We start from the raw sequence: 20,878 nt of genomic DNA on the forward strand, positions 1-20,878 counted from the left end.
ACCCAAGGAAAATATTAAGAAAAATGCTAACTGAAAATGTCTTATATTGATTGAGACTTTACTTTGGTGAGGTGAATTGTGAAAGACCCTTAGTGAGAGCTTCTTTTTAAAAAGTGACACTAGATTCTTACATTTAGACTACTAAAATAGATTAAATTACTCCAAACTTTTCAGATCTAGACTATATCAAAACCTTTGGTCGCATCTGTTTTCAAGGGCCTGTTTTTATTCCTGCTTTCATATTATGTGTTTTTCCAAATAAGTATTGAATGCCTTTAGGACAGTTTCTATAGGAATGCTAACTTAAAGTAGAGAGGAAGGCCAAAACTATTTTTTCATTCATTCAACAAGTATTTCTGGTAAACTTGCCATGTGCCTGGCACTGGGGTTATAGTAAGTGAATAGGTATGCTCCCTGCTTTTATTGAATTTGCAAGATTTCCTACCCTGATCTTATTGATGTTATTGCTATTTTATATATAGCCACTGAAACTTTTTTGCTAAAACTCTTTCTACCTGGTTTCTTATTAGATCATTTCACTATCCTAAGAAATAGATAAGGTAGATATTATTGTGCCCATTTTATAAAGTATGAAATTGTGTAACTTGCACAATTGTGTAACTTTGCACAGTAGCAAAGATAGAAATAGAACCCAGATTTACTGATACTCTATTTCTACTATTGACATGTAACTCTAGAGATCTTCCATCTCAATTACACTCTTGTGCCAGTGTACTGAGAATCGTATCATCTTCTTTACAAATGACCAGTAGGCAAAAATCAATGTGAATGAAATTTTAAGTGAACTAGCTCAGAAACACTATATCATTGGTCTCCACATAAGCTAGGAGCTATGAGTGTATCGGTGAATTTTGTACTATTTCATCTTTCCTATCTTTCCTAATCCTTTCTCTGTCCCTTGACCAGTCAGCAAATATATATTGAATACTCACTATGTTGAAGGATGGTGCATATAGCTAGAGTTGGTGTCTGTGAAATAGCACATGAAGATAACTGTGGAAAACAGTCCTCAGATATCCTTAATTCTTCTCATGACTTATGGATCCATGGAGCGGTGGACTATAGCCAGGTGTCCTTTTCTTTATCTTTTTTATGTGTGTGTGTGCTCAATTGCTTCAGTGGTGTCCAACTCTTTGGGACCCCAGAGACTGTAGCCCACCAGGCTCCTCTGTCCATGGGATTCTCCAGGCAAGAATACTGGAGTGGGTTGCCATTTCCTCCTCCAGGGGATCTTCTGGACCCAGGGATCAAATCCAAGTCTCCTGCATTGCAGGCAGATTCGTTTACCACTGAGCCAACAAGGAATGATTCATTCAGCTGCTGAGAAGAAGCGACCCCAGATTCTCCCCATTTCTCCTGTGCTACCAACAGGACCTAGATTTTATGCTGGATATTTATTGTCATGCTTCTTAATCAGACAGTCTCTGATTTCTTAAACACCAAAGACAGCATTTATGTCTAGGTGACCCTCAGGTTAAATAGTTTTAATATATTCTCAGTTTCTTCCAGGAAACTTTAGAACATCATTCTGTCCCAGAATGTGTCAGTCCCCAGTTTTTATCCAGAATGAGCAAAAACAGAGGCACGGTTCCAAAGAAAAGTGTTTATTAAGCCCCATTTTTTCAATTAGAATGCCAAGTACCAGACGCCTACTCAATGGAGCTGCTATTATATTGTTCTCCTGCAGATAACTTCCTTAGAACATCATGTACATATTTTAGCATCATTGAGAAGAAACTAACTCTTCTGGGAGGTAGCAAGAGAGTGCAGAGTTCCAGCCTAACGTATCTGAAAGTGAAGCCACGTGTAGAAAAGTAAGGACCTGACCCCTTCTGGCAAGAAACGTTTTATCCCAGGTTTTAGCAAGCACGGAGATGCAGTATCATTCCTGCATGACTGAGTACTGAATGGTGCTCATCTCCCCATGTTTGGATGTCAAATAACCTCATGAAAACTGTAGTGAATCTCTTGCTATCTAGACAACTTTAGACTCTTGGAAGCAAAAAGATCTACTCAAATGTAATGAGTCTTTAAAATTCGACTTCTCACTTCAGTATTTCTTTCAATACAGAAAGATTAATCTAAATTTTCCACGTCTGGCAAAGACTGAAATTCCCCTGAAGTAAATCTTTATTTCTGTTTAGGGATATTGGCTCAAAGAGCTTTTGTCCACAGTTTATTTTCACAGTTTTTGAGAATTTAGTTTTGAGCTTTGTGCTTTTACCAAGGAATACATATGTTTTATTTAGTAAAATAATGATGCTAAAGGAAGTGTCCTCCTGCTATAAACAACTAGAAAATCAGACAAAATGTCGGTAACAACTGTTTCAAACACTGGACCAACAATCAATGTGGAACTGTGGTCTCTGAGAGACAGTTTCCAAGTGACCATACAGGGAGATCATGAGGTCTTACTGAGTTGAGGAGACGAGGGCTGGGGTTTAGGGAGGCCATGGTGGCCGGTATTTGCAGGGCCAAGTACTAGAGAGGAGTACGTTGCTCACTTCTTAGCTCCAGAGAACTGCAAAGAGGTATTCGAGTCTTTGGCTACAGACTATGCACATGTGTGGGTTGGAAAAAGACCCACCGGAAAACAGTAGGCAAGACGATTCCTGGCGTGTTCACAAGGCTACTTCACACTTCTACCCGCTGGAGTGGAGAAACCTCACAACACACAGGCCATTGGATTGAGTCCTCAGCCACTTAAGTGAGCATCAGGCTGATCTGCAAGTGACTGCATACCAAAACAAAATTCAGTACTCCTTAAAGGCATTCAACAAAATCCAGCACTCTGCAACATAGAATTCACAAAGTCTGGCATCCAACTAAAAAGTACAGGAAGCAGGAAGATATGACGCATAACCAGGAGAAAAAATAAATCAGTAGAAACACAGACTCAGAAATGACGGAGATGGGGGACTAGCTACCTAGGTAGGACCTTTAAACAGTTAAGCATACAGATGTACTCAAGTATGTAAAGGAAAACATGAAAATGATTAGGAGATAAATGAAAGATATTAGGAAGATCTAAATGGGATTTCTAGATATATAAAATACAGTATCAGAAGTAAAAATATTGATAATAATAACAGTTAATATTTATTAAGTAGACTATCTCATTTTTTAATCCCATGTATTAGGTAGATATACTTACAATATCTCCTCTGCACAGAAAACGAAACTGAGATTTTTGAAATGTAAATAATTGGTCTAGGTCACACACCTAGAAGTGTGTGATCAAGGGATGCCAAAGGAGCCAGAGAAAACTGACTGGAGACAGTGTTGTGTTTTTCACATGTAAGGTGTTCTCCACTGGAGAGCGTATAAGATGCTGGAAATACAGATAAGTAAATGACAATGCTTGCCCGCAAGGAGCTCGCGTTCCAGGAGAAGAAACAAAGTAGCCTAGAAGTAGTTTCCGTGTAGTGTAAGTGATTAGTGAAGTCTGTGTAAGAGCTGGTGATCGCACAGGAGAGAAATAGTCCTTCCTGCAGACGCTGGAGAAGGCGGTAAAGAAGAGAATGAGGCTGGATCTTGGAATAGTAGCAGGCTATGAAGCAAAGGAATACATGCTAAACAGAAAACTTCTTGCAGTTTTGAAAGTATAACATGAAGCACCATGGTTCCTTTGGGAAATGGTAAGAAGTACTATGTGGCAACAGAAAATGATGCTGAATGCTGATTGTGCCAGCCACTGAACAGAAATGTATTCATTTATTTCATTCACATGACAAACTTGAGTTGGTGTGATTGTTATCCAGTTTCTCCTAAAGAAACTGAGAGAAGTTAAGTGACTCGCACAGACTATATGGTTTGTAAGTAGCACAGCTCATATTCAAACTTAAGTCTTCACAAAGGCCACATTTTTTTTTTTATTGACTTGTAGTTGATTTACAATGTTGCCTTAATTTCTGATGTACAGCAAAGTGATTCAGTTATACGTATATACATATTCTTTTCCATTATGTTTATTTTATCTTTGTTACAAGATGTTGAATATAGTTCCCTGTTCTATACAATAGGATCTTGTTTATCTGTTTTGTGTATAGTTGTTTATATCTGCTAGTCCCAAACTTCTCATTTATCCCTCCCCCACTCCCCTTCCCCTTTGGTAACCTAAGTTTGTTTTCTGTGTCTGTGAGTCTGTTTCATAAATAAGTTCATTTGTGTCAGATTTGAGATTCCACTTGTAAGTGCTATCATATGGCATTTGTTTTTCCCTTTTCTGCCTGACTTCCCTCACTATGGTCATCTCTAGGTCCGTCCATGGTGCTGCCAATGGCATAATTTCATGCACCAAGGCCACATTCTTTTTTTTTTTTTTTTTACTTTACAATATTGTATTGGTTTTGCCATACATTGACTTGAATCCTCCATGGGTGTACATGTGTTCCCCATCCTGAACCCCCCTCCCACCTCCCTCCCATCCCCTCCCTCTGGGTCATCCCAGTGCACCAGCCCCGAGCACCCTGTCTCATGCATCCAACCTGGACTGGCGATTCAGTTTCACATGTGATAATTTACATATTTCAATGCCATTCTCCCATATCATCCCGCCCTCGCCCTCTCCCACAGAGTCCAAAAGACTGTTCAATACATCTGTGTCTCTCTTGCTGTCTCGCATACAGGGTTATCATTACCATCTTTCTAAATTCCATGTATATGCGCTGGTACAAGGCCACATTCTTAACAATGTTAGACTGACTGAACACGTGTTACCCCCAGTATCAAGGGGCTTTGTGTCCTCCGAAGTTCATGCTTTCTCCTAAACATAGTAGGACTCTATCGATTTGTGTGATATTTTCACTTATGACACTGGCACAAGCATGGGAAACAGAATGGAAGGTAGATAGTAAGACTGAAGCCAGAGACCGGATAGGAGATAATTGTAATCAAACAGGAAGTGGCTGTGCAGATGAAAAATTATTTAAGGAGTTGGTTTGACAGGACTTGCAGATTTATTGTGAGTGTAGGGTATGGGAGAGAAGAGTCGAAAATGAATGCCAGAAGCTGAAATATTTCCAATTTTATCCCTCCCCTCCTTTTTTCCCTTCCTTTTATTTTCCCTTTCACCTTTTAGGTTTTACTCTGAACTTGCTGAGGTTTTTTCTTCATTGTCTAGGTGTGTTTATTCACTAAAAAAAAATATGTATGGCGGACTACAGTCCCTGGAGTTGCGAAAGACATAGCTTGGTGACTAAACAACAATTCAGCAGTGAGTGGGATTAGACAGAAATTCTTGCTCTCATGGAGTTTGTGGTCTGATAATCAGAGATTGAAAGTGAACGTGAAAGCTGCTCAGTCGTGTCCGACTCTTTGTGACGCCATAGACTATACAGTCCATGAAATTCTCCAGGCCACAGTACTGGAGTGGGTAGCCTTTTCCTTCTCCAGGGGATCTTCCCAACCCAGGGGTTGAACCCAGGTCTCCCGCATTGCAGGCAGATTCTTTACCAGCTGAGCCACAAGGGAAACCCAATCAGAGATTAGGGGGGACAAAAAAATCCCTGCTTTTATAAAAGGAGTTCACATTCCTGGAATCAGAGGGTTGCAGTAGGTCTTGATGACCGTATGATAAAAACCGGTTACTGTTTCCCTAAAATATCGAATGTTATGGTGGGTTTAGTGATCTCAAGTGAACATGCAGACGTTTTAGGCTGAGATGAAGCTTTCGGTCTGACTTCTCTGTGTAATTGCCTCAAACTTCCACTTGATTATGCTTGTCACTAATCCTCATCCTCACCACTAAAGAGCCATTCTGTGAGGATTAACGGGGCTTACTGAGGAGTGGGGTGGCTGTCTTGTCTGAAATATTAAAGAGCGTTTGCTGCTTTTGTGATTTTGTAAACAAACACAAAGTGAAGTGTGACCTCTTCCCTCCGAGAGCTCCTCTCACCCGTTCCCTCCCCTGTTCCCACCAGTTTTTCAGCTCTCATCATTTTCCCCGGAAGCCTGAGACAGCCAGGAAATAATTTCTTCAACCTCAAGTTCCTGTTTCCTAGCTCCCATTTTACTTATTTCTTGTCTATTCCTAACTGTCTCTTCTTTTTTCATTTTTACTTCCTTCTCCAGAATCTTTTCTCCAGAGAGAACACCGATGTCGCCTCGAATCTGTCCCGTCTCTCCCTCCAATAAACTTTCATCTTTTCCTCTATTTAATTTTCCCTTTTTCCTACTCTGGTCGTTTGGGGCCGTCACACACGTCACATAAGCATTTCTGGAATGCCTTTGTCACCAACCAACCCTCCTCAGCCCCCGTTCCTAATGCCCTTAGGTTGCTGACCTCTCTTTATCCTTTTAGGTCTCAGTTTAAAGGTCAGCTCCTTAAAGGGGGCTTCTCTGTGACCCTTCCTCATCTGAATTAGATGACTTCATTACTCTTTTCAAATCATCCTGTAATTTTTTAGTCATCGTTTATTATAGTTTCTGACTAAATATTTTTTTGCATGATCCTTTACTTAATGTACATTTCTCTTATTAAATTGTAACCTTTATGAGGCTCTTCCTGACACCTAACATATGTAAGTGATTTGTTATTTAATATGAAGGTTCACCATTTCCCAGTCACTAGACAGAGGATAGAGTATTGAATGGTTTACATTATCATCCCTTTTATTACAGGGTAGGGTCAGTTTCAAATATCTGCTTTCCACTAAACTTTTCAATATTGTGTAGGAGATGATTTAAAATAACAGTAGCAAAAAATAAAAAAAAAAATTAAAAAATAAAACAGTAGCTGCTACTTATTGACCAGCTGATATATGCAGCACACTAAGACATCATGTTCAAAGTGCCCCAGTAGAAACTGAACCCATTCAAAGCTGCTCTGCGTCATAATGTCTTTTGTTTGTTTATTTTTGACCATGCTGGATCTTTGTTGCTGTGCGCAGGTTTTCTCTAGCTGCAGAGAGGAGGGGCTACTCTCCAGTTGTGATGTTCGGGCTTCTCGCTGGGGTGGCTTTCTCTTGTTGCAGAGCACGGGCTTCAGTAGCGATGCGATGGCTCAGTAGTTTCTGCTCCCAGGCTCTAGAGCTCAGGAGTTGAGGTGCATGGGCTTGGTTGCTCCATGGCATGTGGGTTCTTCCTGGACCAGGGATCGAACCCGTGTCTCCTGCATTGGCAGTCAGATTCTTTACCACTGAGCCACCAGGGAAGTCCAAAAACTATACTATTTTAAATGACACCTAATTAAAATAATATTCAATACCCACTGGTGCTTTTAAACAAGGATTAGAAAGATTTTTATCATGAACTGTAAGCCAACTTTGAACATTGGTGATGGTCTGGTTGGCAATACTTCCTTCCCTTCTTTTGTGTTCTGGTCCAGTCTTTATGCTTTGAAAGAGATCACAAACTAGTGGTTAGCTGACTATACGTGCCTTGGCCTGCAGATATGTTTTCTTTGGTCTGCTGTGTTAAAAAATATGTATTTTTAATTAAATGCCAGCATTTAACAAAAAAGTCTCGATTCGGTTTCACTTCAAAATGGAAAGTCCTTCCAGTACTGCAACCACATTCCAACAGAGAGACAGTTCACCAGGGCGGAGGTACAGCTGCTCTCTTTAGACAGGGCATGTAGCCTCAGATTTACCACCATCCTCAGCTGCCTGGCCTCTGTAGGCATTTGAATTTGCTATCATTGCTAGAATTTCTTGGTCCATTTATAATCACTTGAAAGGTAAAGTTACACTCTTAATTCAGAACACGGAGTTAGGATCCTGTTCCTCAGCTAGATTCTTTCTCTTTTCTCCTTGTTATCATGATGTCTCTTGAAAAATTTCATAATTAGATGGGCCCTTAGAAGTCCTCTCATCTTGAAACTAAGTCTAGGGGGTTTTTAATATTCTCTTTTTTATAGTAAAATATGCATAACATAAAATCTGCTATTCTAACCACTTTTTAAATTGAGAAATCTTTTGGTGGTAAAATATAAGTAACCTAAAATTTACCATTTTAACCATTTTAAGTTACAGTTCCGTGGTATTAACTATGTTCACATTGTTATAAAACTATTACCAGCATCCAGCTCCTTGTCTACATCTTCCCAAAATGAAAAGTTTTACCCATTAAAAAATAGTTCTCCATTCCGCCCTTCTCCAGCCACTGAGAACCATTGTTTTACTTTCTGTCTCTATGTGTTAGACTATTCTAGGTACCACATATTCGTGAAATCACACAATATTTGTCTCTTTGTGTCTGACTTGTCCCACTAAGCATGACGTTTTCAATGTTTGTCTTTGTTGTAGTGAGTATCAGAATTTCATTCCGTCCTGTGGCTGAATAGTATTCCACTGTGTATGGTTCATATTTTGTTTATTCATTCATCTGTCATGGAAACTTGGGTTGTTTCCACCTTTTGGCTATTGTGAATAATGTGCAACACAACCAAAAAAGAAAAAGTAGTGATAGTAAATTTTTGTGTCAAAGCTGATTTACTTGCCTAATTGGTGAGTAATCACTTTGGAGAACTCAATGAACAATTTTCTCAGCTAGTTTAAAAAGTGCATTGTTTGGAGAAAAATAAATGTATCTTATAACATCTGATACGAGCTGTCCAATAGTGTTATTTCTTAAAAGATCAGATACCTCAGGGGTTGCTGTGGATTGAACTGTGTACCCCCAGATTGGTATGTTGACGCCCTAAAGCCCCAGTGTGACTGTGTTTGGAGGTAGGGGCTGTCAGGATGTCATTAAGATTCAGTGAGGTCGTTAGGGTAGGGCTCTTCTTCAGTAAGGTTAGCATGCTTGTAAGAAGAGACAGCAGAGAGCCTTGCCCCTCTCCCCCGCCGTGTAAGGAACAGTGAGAAGATGGCCTTTTACAACCACAGGCTGATTCCTCACTAGAACTGACCCTGCTGGCTCCTCGGTCTTGGACTTCTGGTCTCCTGAGCCGTGAAAAAAAGATTTCTGTCGTTTGTCACCCACTCTATGGGACTTTGTTACGGCAGCCTGAGCAGACTAATACAGAAGCCATCTTTCTATTCACAATTTTTAGACAGAAAGATTAATTTTATTTTGCATGTTGAAGCCAAATCCTGTTTTGAAACATCACTAATGTTTTATCTCATTACAACCACTAATGAGGTTGTAAGTATATTAGTCTTGTAAATTGTGCTATTCAGTTTATTTAAAATATTAGTAAGATTTCCAGGTTGATAAACTTTGATGGATATACTTAAGGCAGAAATAAGAGTAATTTCTTATTTTATTTGACGGTTATTTCAACAACTTATATCAGTCAGAAAACTTTAGTGCAAAAGAATAAATTTCAGTATCACTACTGATACATCTGCAGATGTAACTCTGAAAGGTCTAATTTAAAAACCTCATCCTAATAAAATTAATAGTATGTATCAATTTGTGCATTATCTAATAGAGTTTTGAAAAATGCTTGCATAATGTTAACTACCAGTGCTTATCTACACAACATCTGATGACATTGTAAGGCCTGTGTTTCCCATGATCCACTATGCCATAAGTTTTTTTCTGATACTGCTTTTCCAGTCCCAATACAAAAATGACTACATTTATACCACTTTATTTGTTAGCATGTGAACATTTAAAGACTTCTTGTTTTTGCTTTTTTTTTTAAAGACTTCTGTTTTATAGTTATCAAGCCATGTTATGGAGTAATAAATCTACTTTGTTTGGTTCCGTGACCGCATCATATGGGAACAAGGAGAGGGCGGTAACATCTGTACTCTGATCCAGTAGAACTGAAGATTTTATGTAATCATAGCCTTTATACTAATGTAGTCCTGGATTGAAAAGAAAAGGAAAAGACCAGAGCAGATGAAAAGCTTCCGCCTCAGTGACATGTCTACAAGTGTATCATCTACACATACGTTTATGGAAAAGCTCCAGGGTGAGTTAGCTGAGAGCGCAGGTTGGTAGGGTCCATATCTAAAAATTTACTACTAACCTATTCAGTGTACATGTTGTTTTTCTTATAAATTTTAAATAAAGGCATATTTTTTAGCATGAAAAGTATTAATATTAAACATCTGTAGAACCTTACCAGTGTCTCTGTAAAAGCTCTAGTCTCCTGGTTTAAAAACTGCTTCTTCCTTGACTGATTCATGTCAATGTATGGCAAAAACCCCTACAATATGGTAAAGTAATTAGCCTCCAATTAAAATAATTAATTTTTTAAAAAAAGAAATAAATTTTAAAAAGAAAAATAAATGAATAAATAATGAAAACTGCTTCCACACACCCCCTATCACACAGGTATAAATCGAAGCCTCAACTCCCCCAGTCTTCTGCCTCTCGCCGAGCGCACTTGCCATCAGCATCAAGTTCTCTCTCCCTGATGCTTAATTAACATATATATATTTTATGTCATTCAGTCTCTGAGGTCAGTGCATAACTTTCTAGCCCAGAATGTAATCAAATGAGTTAAGGTTTAAGAATGTATCGCAATTATATGTGATTTTCTTCTTTCATTGCCTTAACAGATGGAGGAAAGTTTCTTTAAGTTCCACTTTGCCTGTCTTCAAGAGAAAAAATTAAGTTATTCCAACTTTTATTTCAAATTAAAAAATCATGATTCTTATTACTGAGGGAAGTATGGTACTTGTGTTACTGCATATTTCATGCTTTGAAGGACATAAGCAGAATTTGCAAGCTCTTTGAGAATACAACTAAAGGTTTTTTTTTTTCAATTAGGCTAAAAAGTGAGACTTTACCATGAGATATTATTAAACCCAGTCTCTAAAGCAGATCTACCCCAAAACCAAATGGTACCTCCGAGGCTTCTGAAATCTCTTGCTCTCATGATTCAGTTAGAAACAAAAGTAAATGACTAAATTAAAGTTTACACACTGTGAGTCAAAGTAAAACCACCTTAGGTTAAAGATGTCAGTTTAATAAAGCATACTCAAATTTGGTTGTTTTGGTGGGTTTTAAGCTGGAAGTGTATAAAAGCAAGTGTAAGTAGTGTTGAGAATTTAATCTTTTCCAGTTTTATTTTGCTTGGCATAACCTGCTCTTCCTTCCCACCGCTGCCACCTGACCCTCATTTAGAGCCCTAACTAACCACATCGGAGAGGCTGTCAAACAGACAGATTCCTTGATCCCGTCTCCAACCTACTGAATCACAGTCAGCAGGGGAGGGACCTGGGAATTTATTTTTTAACAAGCATTTCAGGTGATTCTTAAAACCACTCAAGTGTGCAAAGTATTGAATAATTTCTTAACTTTTTTTTCTTTTGCTCCTTGCTCTATATCAGCAGTTTTTAAAATGGGTTGCATGTCAAGTTCACTAAGGGAGTTTTTAAAAACTGCTAGTGCCCAGGCCCCATCCCAGAGTGATTTAATCAGAATCTTATGATTTGGGACCTATGCTTTTTTTTTTTTTTTAATATTTTAAGTAGAAGAAATTTTATTGCAGTACAGCATTTAGAGAAAATTGCAAAATAATAAATGTACAGCTTAATGGAGTTCTTAAAAACAAACATACTCATGTGATGTCCCTCTAGATAAAGACAGAGAACATTACCAGCACCCCAGCTGCCTCTCCCAGGTCCCCCTCATCATGAATCCCCTCTAAGATCACCACTAGTCTAACATTTATCACCATAAACTAGATGTGTCTGATCTTGAACTTTATGTAGCTAGAATCATAGAACACAGAACACTCTTCAGGGTCTGGCTTATTTTGCTCAACATCATACTTCTGATTTGTTGTTGGATTTAGCTACAGTTTGTTCTTTTTTATTGTTGTACAGAATTCCATTTTATATATAAATCACAGTTTTTTTATCCCTTCTGCAGTAGGTGGCATCTGGGTTGTTTTCAGTTTCAAGCTAGTACAAACAGTGTGGCTCTAAACATACTTTTATATGTCTCTTGGTACATAGATTTCTGTTAGGTGTGTACTTAGGAGTGGAATTGCTGGGAATGTGTATGTTCAGCTTCAGTACGTATTCCCAGGTTTCCAAAATGATTGCACCGTTTTCCACATTTTACTGTGGCTTGTGAGAGTTCCTGTTGCTCTGGAACTTTTAGTGGGGCCCATGCATTTTCAGAGCTCTGCAGGTGATCGTGATACACACTGAAGCTTGAGAAGTACTGCGAGACCTTGTATAAATACAGCTCTCTAAAGCACAGCCCTGGAAATGTGAATCCCATTACATTACATCCAGACCAGATCTAACCTTTCCACCCACCACTTTCCTACTCACAGCTGACACTCACCACACACGGTCATTCACTTTCCCCCAAACACTCCTTATGCTTTTTCCCAGCACACCTTCGTTTTTTCTTTTCTATTTGTGCAGAACTTTTTTTGAAAGTCTGTCACATTCCTGTGTATCTTCAAGCAAACCCAGCTCAAGTCATGTATCTTCTAAAAGTCCTCGTGATTCCCACCTCCTCCCCTCCTTGCAGGGCTTCCCTGGTGACTCAATGGTAAAGAATCCGCCTGCTGATTCAGGAGATACAGGTTCGATCCCTGGGTCAAGAAGATCCCCTGGAGAAGGAAATGGCAACCCACTCCAGTATTTTTGTTGGAGAATCCCATGGACAGAGGAGCCTGGCGGGCTACAGTCCATGGGGTCGCAAAGAGTCAGATACAACTTAGTAACTAAACAAAAACAACCCCTCCTTGCCCTCACTTCTCCACGTGGGATCTCTCTGACGACACTTGTTCTAGCATATTTACATTTAGTTATTAGCAAACATAAAATCTCTTTCCTAAGACATCACACGGGTTAGATTAAATCTATTTTTATGTCTTTCCTACCTCTCACTCCAGCTCGTCAATTTGTAATGTCAAGCTCCATATGAAACCCTCAAGAGAAGACTTTAAATTGGGTACAGCTGTGTAACCACGGTTACGTTACTTTCTCCAGGCCTTAGTTTTCTCATCTATAAAATGGAGCATATATACCACTTCAATATTGTGAAAACTAAATGAGATAACGGACTAAAACCCTTATTAATCTTGGCACAGGATAACAGGTTCATCAATGCCTGTTGTCTGTGTCATGTGGTAAGTATCACTGTTAGTTTCCTTCAGGGTGGAGACAACATGGTTTATCTCTGAAGCTCCACTCAGTGCCTTTGCTGGTTGCGGGTGCCCGGTGCAGGCTGGGAGAATAAATTAATGAATGTCTGCTGGGTGGTTGGATGGGCCAGGCTTATTTATAGTCCCTTTCCAGTAAGCCCATCTTGGAAGAAGTCAAATTTCAATTTAACCATCAGAGATAGACAGAAAGTAGGATTTTTACTAAAAACTTTAAAAAACTGCATTAAAAAGGCCAAATCCCCAGTTTAACCATACAACAGCTGCTCTCCTGCTGCTGCCAGGAAATAGGGAAAACCCTCCAAGAGCTATTTGCTGTTTGTTTGTTCATCTTCTGATAAACATGCCGTGACTTGGGGAAAGCACACACTTTGCCGGCAGGCAAGCGTGGGTCTGGGAAGTTGCAAGTAGCAGCAGTGAGGAAGAAATCCCCCACTCTGTGGGAGAGGCTCCTGCAGGGACTCAGCTAAAGCCATTTGCCGCTTTGCTGAGTTATTTACCAAGATGAAGGGACTGGGTGTGGCTGGCCTGCGAGTCCTCCTGGGAAGTCACTTTAAGAATCTCTTTAACTTCCTCACCCTTCATCTTTGTTCTCTGGCTTTGCTGCAAGGGTGCAGGCTGTCGCGCCCACTTGGCCGTGGTTCCCAGCACACTGAATTCTTTGAAGCTGGCTGTTGCAGCCAAGGATTCCCTGCCCTGTTCTTTCCCCCTTGCCCTGATTTGAAAAACAGTTCGGGAAACTCTCATCTGGCCTGGAGACTGATGAGAAGAAACTCTGTGGGCTGTGTGCTCTTTTTCTGGATACACAGGACCAAGAAGGGTCTTTGGAGCTTTAAATTATCCTTTCTCAAAAACCCAATATTGATAGACTATATGTGAACAAGTTATACAAAGTAGGCTTTGCCATCACCACTATCATTTAAAGGTATTTTATTGCTAAGAGGCTGTATAAGTGAGACAGAAGTGATACCAGACAGCATTTATCACCGTCTATGTCGCTTGCAGGAGGAATAAAGAATATATTTAACTAATTGAAACCTCATGAAAGATGTGTAACAAACCATATGAAGATTAATGGGTAGTCCACGAAAATGTTTACCAGGTATCTAATATCTTTTAAAATATGAACAAATAAATGACTTTAATCAACTTATAATCAAAATGGGTCTGATGACAAAAGAATTAGCAACTTGAAAAATATATAATCCCAGTGTCCAAAACCTTATTTGTCATGTAAGTTGGCCAATAATTCCTTGGAAGTATGTTTCTGTTTTTACAATAAAATTAACTTCAGGAAGCAGCAATGGACAAGGAAGTAATACAATTTTAGGAAGACTCTGAAAATCTACATTTATTGTCTCAAGTGGCAGAACAGCAGAATGGTATAATACCACTTATATAGATTTTATGTATGTATTTATATGCATACAAAAATGTTTGGAAAGAGGTTTACCAAAATGTTATTAGTGGTTTTCTTTCAGTGCTAGGATTTTACTTCTTTTTTTCCACACATTTTTATTTTGTTTGAGTTTTTATAATAACTCTGTAGCATTTTTATACTCACAATAAAAATAAAGCTATTTGGGGGACTCCCCTGGCAGTCCAGCAGTTAAGACTCCACATTTCCACTGTAGGGGGCGCAGGTTGGAGCCGTGGTCAGGGAACTAGGATCCCGCCAGTCGCACGGTGCGGCCAAAACAAACAAGCAACAAAAACAGTACCTAAAACACAATAAACCTTAGCTATCATCACTTAAAAAAATAAAGCTATTTTTGTTTTGCAAAATGATTTTGTTTGACCATCTGCCGTGGGCCCATAGAGGTACTAGGAGTCATGGGGATTAGAAAAGAAGGCTGTGGCCTAGTCACCAAGATGTTCACATTCTAGTTGGGAAGACTCCTAAGGGGCAGTGTGGTATAGAGTGTGGTCAGGTGTCAGGATATGTGGTTCAAAGAAGTGCCGGAGGCTACCAGGAAGAGGAGAGGTCATGTGGAAGTTTTCACTGGAAAGAGGAAGTTCGAGTTGGACCTTGAAAGATGGACAGAGTTTGACCAGGAGGAGGGCAGGAGGACGTTTTAGGCAGCTTGAGCACTGAAGCAATAATAATGGTATTTGAAAAGACAGCGGGAAGTCAGTTTATCTAGAGTAGTAAGCAAATATGATTTGAGGTAGAGAAATTTGCTTTCTTGACAAGTTTATTCTATATCTTTATTTTGATATATTGCAAATTATCTTTTGGTGTACTTGAGCATTTTAGAAAGGCATATCTTAGGAAAATAAACACAGTTATTCTGAATATTGACTCTAAAGTGACATAGAAACTAAGCCTGCTGTGAACATCTCATTGCTTCAGTGCATCGAGAATGAAAGCCTTCAGCACGTGTGCTCTCTAGCGCTGTCACTTCAATCCATGTTCCAATTCAGTCAGTGGCTTTTTGTACAGGCTTTTAATTCGTGATTAATATGTTCCCACTTTCTTGTACTAAAAATCAAAAAGTAGAGTATGAAGTATGAGGGCCAAAACAAAAACAAAATTTTACTTTTAAAAAGATATGTTAAATTACACTGCTGGTGGGAATGTAAATTGATACAGCCACTATGGAAGACAAGTACCGAGATTCCGAGATTCCTTTAAAAACTGGGAATAAAACCACCATATGATCCAGCAGTACCACTTCTAGATACATACCCTGAAGAAAGCAAAACTGAAGAAGACACATGTACTCCAGTGTTCATTGCAGCACTCTTTCCAATAGCCAAGACATGGAAGCACCCTAGATGTCCATCGACAGATGAACGGATAAGAAAGCTGTGGTACACATACACCATGGAATACTGCTGCTGCTGCTAAGTCACTTCAGTCGTGTCCGACTCTGTGTGACCCCGTAGACGGCAGTCTACCAGGCTCCCCCGTCCCTGGGATTCTCCAGGCAAGAACACTGGAGGGGGTTGCCATTTCCTTCTCCAATGTGTGAAAGTGAAAAGTGAAAGTGAAGTCGCTCAGTCGTGTCTGACTCTCAGCGACCCCATGGACTGCAGCCCACCAGGCTCCCCCGTCCCTGGGGTTCTCCAGGCGAGAGCACTGGATGGGGTGCCACTGCCTTCTCCGAATGGAATACTACTCAGCCATAAAAAGGAGCACATTTGAGTCAGTTCTAATGAGGTGGATGAAACTAGAGCCTACTATCCAGAGTGAAGTAAGTCTGAAAGAGAAAAACAAGTACTGTATATTAATGCATATATGTGGAATCTAGAAGGATGGTACTGATGAACGTGTTCGCAGAGCAGCAGTGGAGACACAGACATAGAGAACAGACTATGGACAAGGGATGGAGAAGAGAGAGAGGGTGAGATGAATGGAGAGAGTGGCATGGATGCATATACACTAATATATGTAAATAGATAGCCAATGGGGATTTTCTGTGTGACTCAGTGGACTCAAACGGGGGCTCTGTCATCACCTAGAGAGGTGGGAATGGGCAGGAGGTAGGAGAAGGTTTGAGAGGGAGGGAGTATACACCTCTGGTTAATTCATTTTGATGTATGACAGAAATCAAACCACTATTGTAAAGCAATCATCCATCAAAAATAAATATTAAAATAAATAAATAATTAAAAAGACATTAAGAGACTTTTCCTGGTGGTTCAGTGGATAGGAATCCATCTGCCAATGCAGGGGATACAGGTTTGATCCCTGGTCCAGGAAAATTCCACATGCCCTCGAGCAACTAAGCCCGAACACCACAACTACTGAGCCCACGGTCTAGAGCTCCCAGGCTGCAACTACTGAAGCCCACGTGTCCTAGGGCCTGTGCAGCGCAACAAGAAAAGCCACCACAATGGGCAGCCCGCACACCACAGTGAAGGGTAGCCCCCACTCATCACAACTAGAGAAAACCCGTACAACAGTGAAGACCCAGCGCAACCAAAAATAAAATTAAATGAAAATAAGAGTAAAACTTCCCTTAAAAAAAAAAAAGACATTAAGATTGAGGCTTTTTAAACAATGGAGTTAGCATTAGCTTTGACTGGTTAGTTGGTTAACATGATTACTTTAAATATGTAGTATACACTGTAAATACTGTGGCCATGTAAACTATACTTACCATGCAAATGAGTCTTTCAGAGAACCATATGTTTGAAATTTTAAATACAAAATGTCAACTGTTAAGCTTTCCTTTTTGAATTCATGTATTGTTAAGTACTTTCAGTGTTCAAAGCACTGTGCTAGGTGATGAAAGGTACGCAGAAAACTCACATTCATCCATTCATTCATTCAACAGGAGTAGATGAGTGTGACCTCTGTGCTAGGTATTATTCTAGGTGCTGGAACTAAAGCGATATGGAGGAAATAGTTCTACTTTTAAGAAGCTCATCGTCCAGTTGGAGAGAAAATTGACATGTAATAAACAGTTACAGATCACTGGTAGACAGTGCCAGGTCAAATACACATATTTACTTGCACTCTCTATAGAACACCCTGAATGTATAATAAAAGGGGAGAAGAGATATAAAGCCAAAAGAGAAGAAGAGATGACGTGACTGTTGTTCAGCCACTAAGTCATGTCCAGCTCTTTTCAACACCATGGACTGCAGCAAGACAGGCTTCTGTGTCCTTCACTATCTCCCGGAGTTTACTCAGACTCATGTCCATTGAGTTGGTGATGCTGTCCACATCTCATCCTCTGTCGCCCCCTTCTTCTCCTGCCCTTACTCTCTCCCAGCATCAGGGTCTTTTCCAGTGAATCAGCTCTTCTCATCAGGTGGCCAAAGTATTGGAGCTTCAGCTTCAGCATCAGTCCTTCTAATGGCTGTTCAGGGTTGATTTCCCTTAGGACTGACTGGTCTGATCTCCTTTCAGTCCACGTGATAGGTGTGAACTAAATTTTACACCTATCTGCAGGAATCCCATGGACGGAGGAGCCTGGTGGGCTGCAGTCCATGGGGTTGCGAAGAGTCGGTCGGACATGACTGAGCGACTTAACTTTCACTTTTCACTTTCACACATTGGAGAAGGAAATGGCAACCCACTCCAGTGTTCTTGCCTGGAGAATCCCAGGGACGGCAGAGCCTAATGGGCTGCCGTCTGTGGTGTAGGAGAGCTGAAAACAGGATTTGGTGCAAGTCCTTATAAGGAACTGTTAGATCCTCAGAACCTCTTCTCCACATAAAGCATCAAGGTCGAGTATTTCTTTCTCCATCCAGTAGAAGGTTGGAGCAACCAAGCCGAAGGAAGTCTCAATTCAAGAATACCAGGTTCAGAGGTGAAATAGCCTCGTGAAAACAAGGAAATAAACCATTGTCTACAAGCTGTGTGTTGATACCTCATCCCCACTTCCCTTGCTTAGTCCTCAGAATTCTGGCTGCCAAATGGATAGTCCCCAAGCATGACTCTGGAATATTACCTGGGGAAACTAAAGTAGCCCCTGAAAAAGTCCCACAAATGACATTTAGGAGTTCCACTGTGAAATGACAGGTCTCAGCCTATTCGTTCTACAGTGGAGCTCAGTGTCAGCAAGCTCCATCCATTCAGAAAATCAGCTTTTTGACATCTTACTCTAAATATGCAAGAAGTCTCTAACATGAAAGCCAGAAACCAAGAGTAGACAAGGGGGGAACTCAGAAGAAGCAGCAACAATACAAGGATCAGAAGAAAACTTTAAGAAGGCTCTCTTTAATATCATCAGGGAAAACAGAGAAGATATTGGATCCATTAAATAGGACTAGCCCGCCATGTGGCAGGCTATATATATGTATATATATACACATACACATACATATGGAGAAGGAAATGGCAACCCACTCTAGTATTCCTGCCTGGAGAATCCCAATGACAGAGGAGCCTGACAGACTACAGTCCAGGGATCGCAAAAGTTGGACACGGCTTAGCGACTAAACCACCACCACCACCACCATCACACATACATATAAACATAAATACACATATATATGTATTTTCTTCAAAGAACAAGAAAGAATTCTTGGAAATTAAAAATGCAATAGCACAAATTAATATATATAATAGCATTAATTAAAAATTCAGTAGAAAGGCTGAAGATAAAGTTAAGAAGATGGCCCAGAAGAGGCAAAGAAATAGAAAATAAGAGAAAATTACAAGGAATTAGAGGCCTACTCCAGAAATGTAACATCTGAAAAATTGGACTTCCAGAGAAAAAGAATTAGAATGCCAATGGGCTTCTCAACAACAATGCTGGAAGTTGAAAATCGGTAGAGCAACAGAGCAATGCTTTCAGAATGCTAAGGGAAGATTATCAAGTCAAATTATTAATCAACTATGAGAACAGAATATAGATTTTTAGATAGGCAAGGGCTTATAAATTTTAACTCCCATGCAACTTTTCTCATGAAACTACTGGAGGATGTGTTTCACCCAAAAATGAGAATAAATCTAAAAAGGTAGAATTATAGGGTCTGGAAAAAGCTATCCAACATAGGAGAGAAGTAAAGGGAACTCTCAGGATGAAGTCGATAGCAAACAGCTCAGATTGCAGTGTCAGAAATCTCCAGGAGGAATGCCTACAAGAAAATGTTAAAAATAGAACTGATGAAACTGTTGTGTTAGATTACATTCGGTTGGAGAATTAGAGATGAATACTTCGGTCAAAGAAATAGTAATTAATACTTACAAACTCCAAGCAAACCAAGAACGATGTAACTCCAAAAGAAACAAAATGTTGTATAAAAAAAGAATATGTAATAATAGCACAGCTTGTGGCTTGGCTGTGAATAATATTTATGTAGTATAAAAATATAAATACTGAATATTTTAAACTAGAATTGTCACTATTGGTTCAGTTCCGTCACTCAGTCGTGTCCGACTCTTTGCAACCCCATGGACTGCAGCACGCCAGGCCTCCCTGTTAATCCCCAACTCCCGGAGCTTGCTCAAACTCATGTTCATTGAGTCTGTGATGCCATCCAACCACCTCATCCTCTGTCATCCCCTTCTCCTCCTGCCCTCAATGTTTCCCAGCATCAGGGTCTTTTCCAGTGAGTCAAGTCTTTGCATCAGGTGGCCAGAGTATTGGAGTTTCAGCTTCAGGATCAGTCTTTCCAATGAATATTCAGGACTGATTTCCTTTAAGATGGACTGGTTGAATCTCCTTGCAGTCCAAGGGACTCTCAAGAGTCTTCTCATTAATATATTAGAAAGATGAAAGGATGGAAATGTGTGTGGGTGGTTGAAAAAGATAATCTATCATCTTCAACTAAGAGTCCAAAGATAACATCTAAGATTTAAAACTCAAGAAATAGCAGCATAAGCATATTATTAAGAAGTGAGAAGTGGAGAACAGAAGACTCATTGAGTTTAAGTGGAGCTGGTTACAAGAGTTGCTACTGTAGTTTGGTTTGGAATCAACTGAGTTTGAAAAGCCAGTGAACCTTTCAAATGAACTTGTCCAGCAGGGGTTCAAGACTGATGAAGAGATTAGAAGTGGGAATATAATCAGAATTTAAAACATGTGAATGGATGAGGTCACCGAGGAACGAGGGTGTAGGGAGCGAGAAAGGTAAGGACTCTGGGGAATGCGTAACTTTAAAGGGTGAGAGAAGGAAAAAGAATCAAGGAAGAAGCAGGATGTAGGAAGAAAAATAGCATAAAATACCACTGTATAAGCCAAAGGAGGAGAGTTTCAAGCATTGGAGGGACAACAGTATCAGTTGTCACAGGTGAAGAACTAAGAAAAATGTCCTTTGAATCTATAGTGATTGGGAGCTCATCCATAACTTTCAAGACAACAGTTTTGATGTGATAGAAGCGACTTTGAAGGGGCTACTGAGTGAATGAATGAGTAGTCAGAAAGAGGA

General features: G+C 39.9%; 1 protein-coding gene across 5 annotated transcripts in view; it reads left to right on the plus strand.

The window, feature by feature from the left end:
- Positions 1-20,878, plus strand: part of C11H11orf49 (chromosome 11 C11orf49 homolog) — a 202,280-nt gene that overhangs the window by 92,248 nt on the left and 89,154 nt on the right. The window lies entirely within an intron of this gene.

Source organism: Cervus canadensis, chromosome 11, assembly GCF_019320065.1.
Source record: "Cervus canadensis isolate Bull #8, Minnesota chromosome 11, ASM1932006v1, whole genome shotgun sequence".
Taxonomy (NCBI): Eukaryota; Metazoa; Chordata; class Mammalia; order Artiodactyla; family Cervidae; genus Cervus; species Cervus canadensis.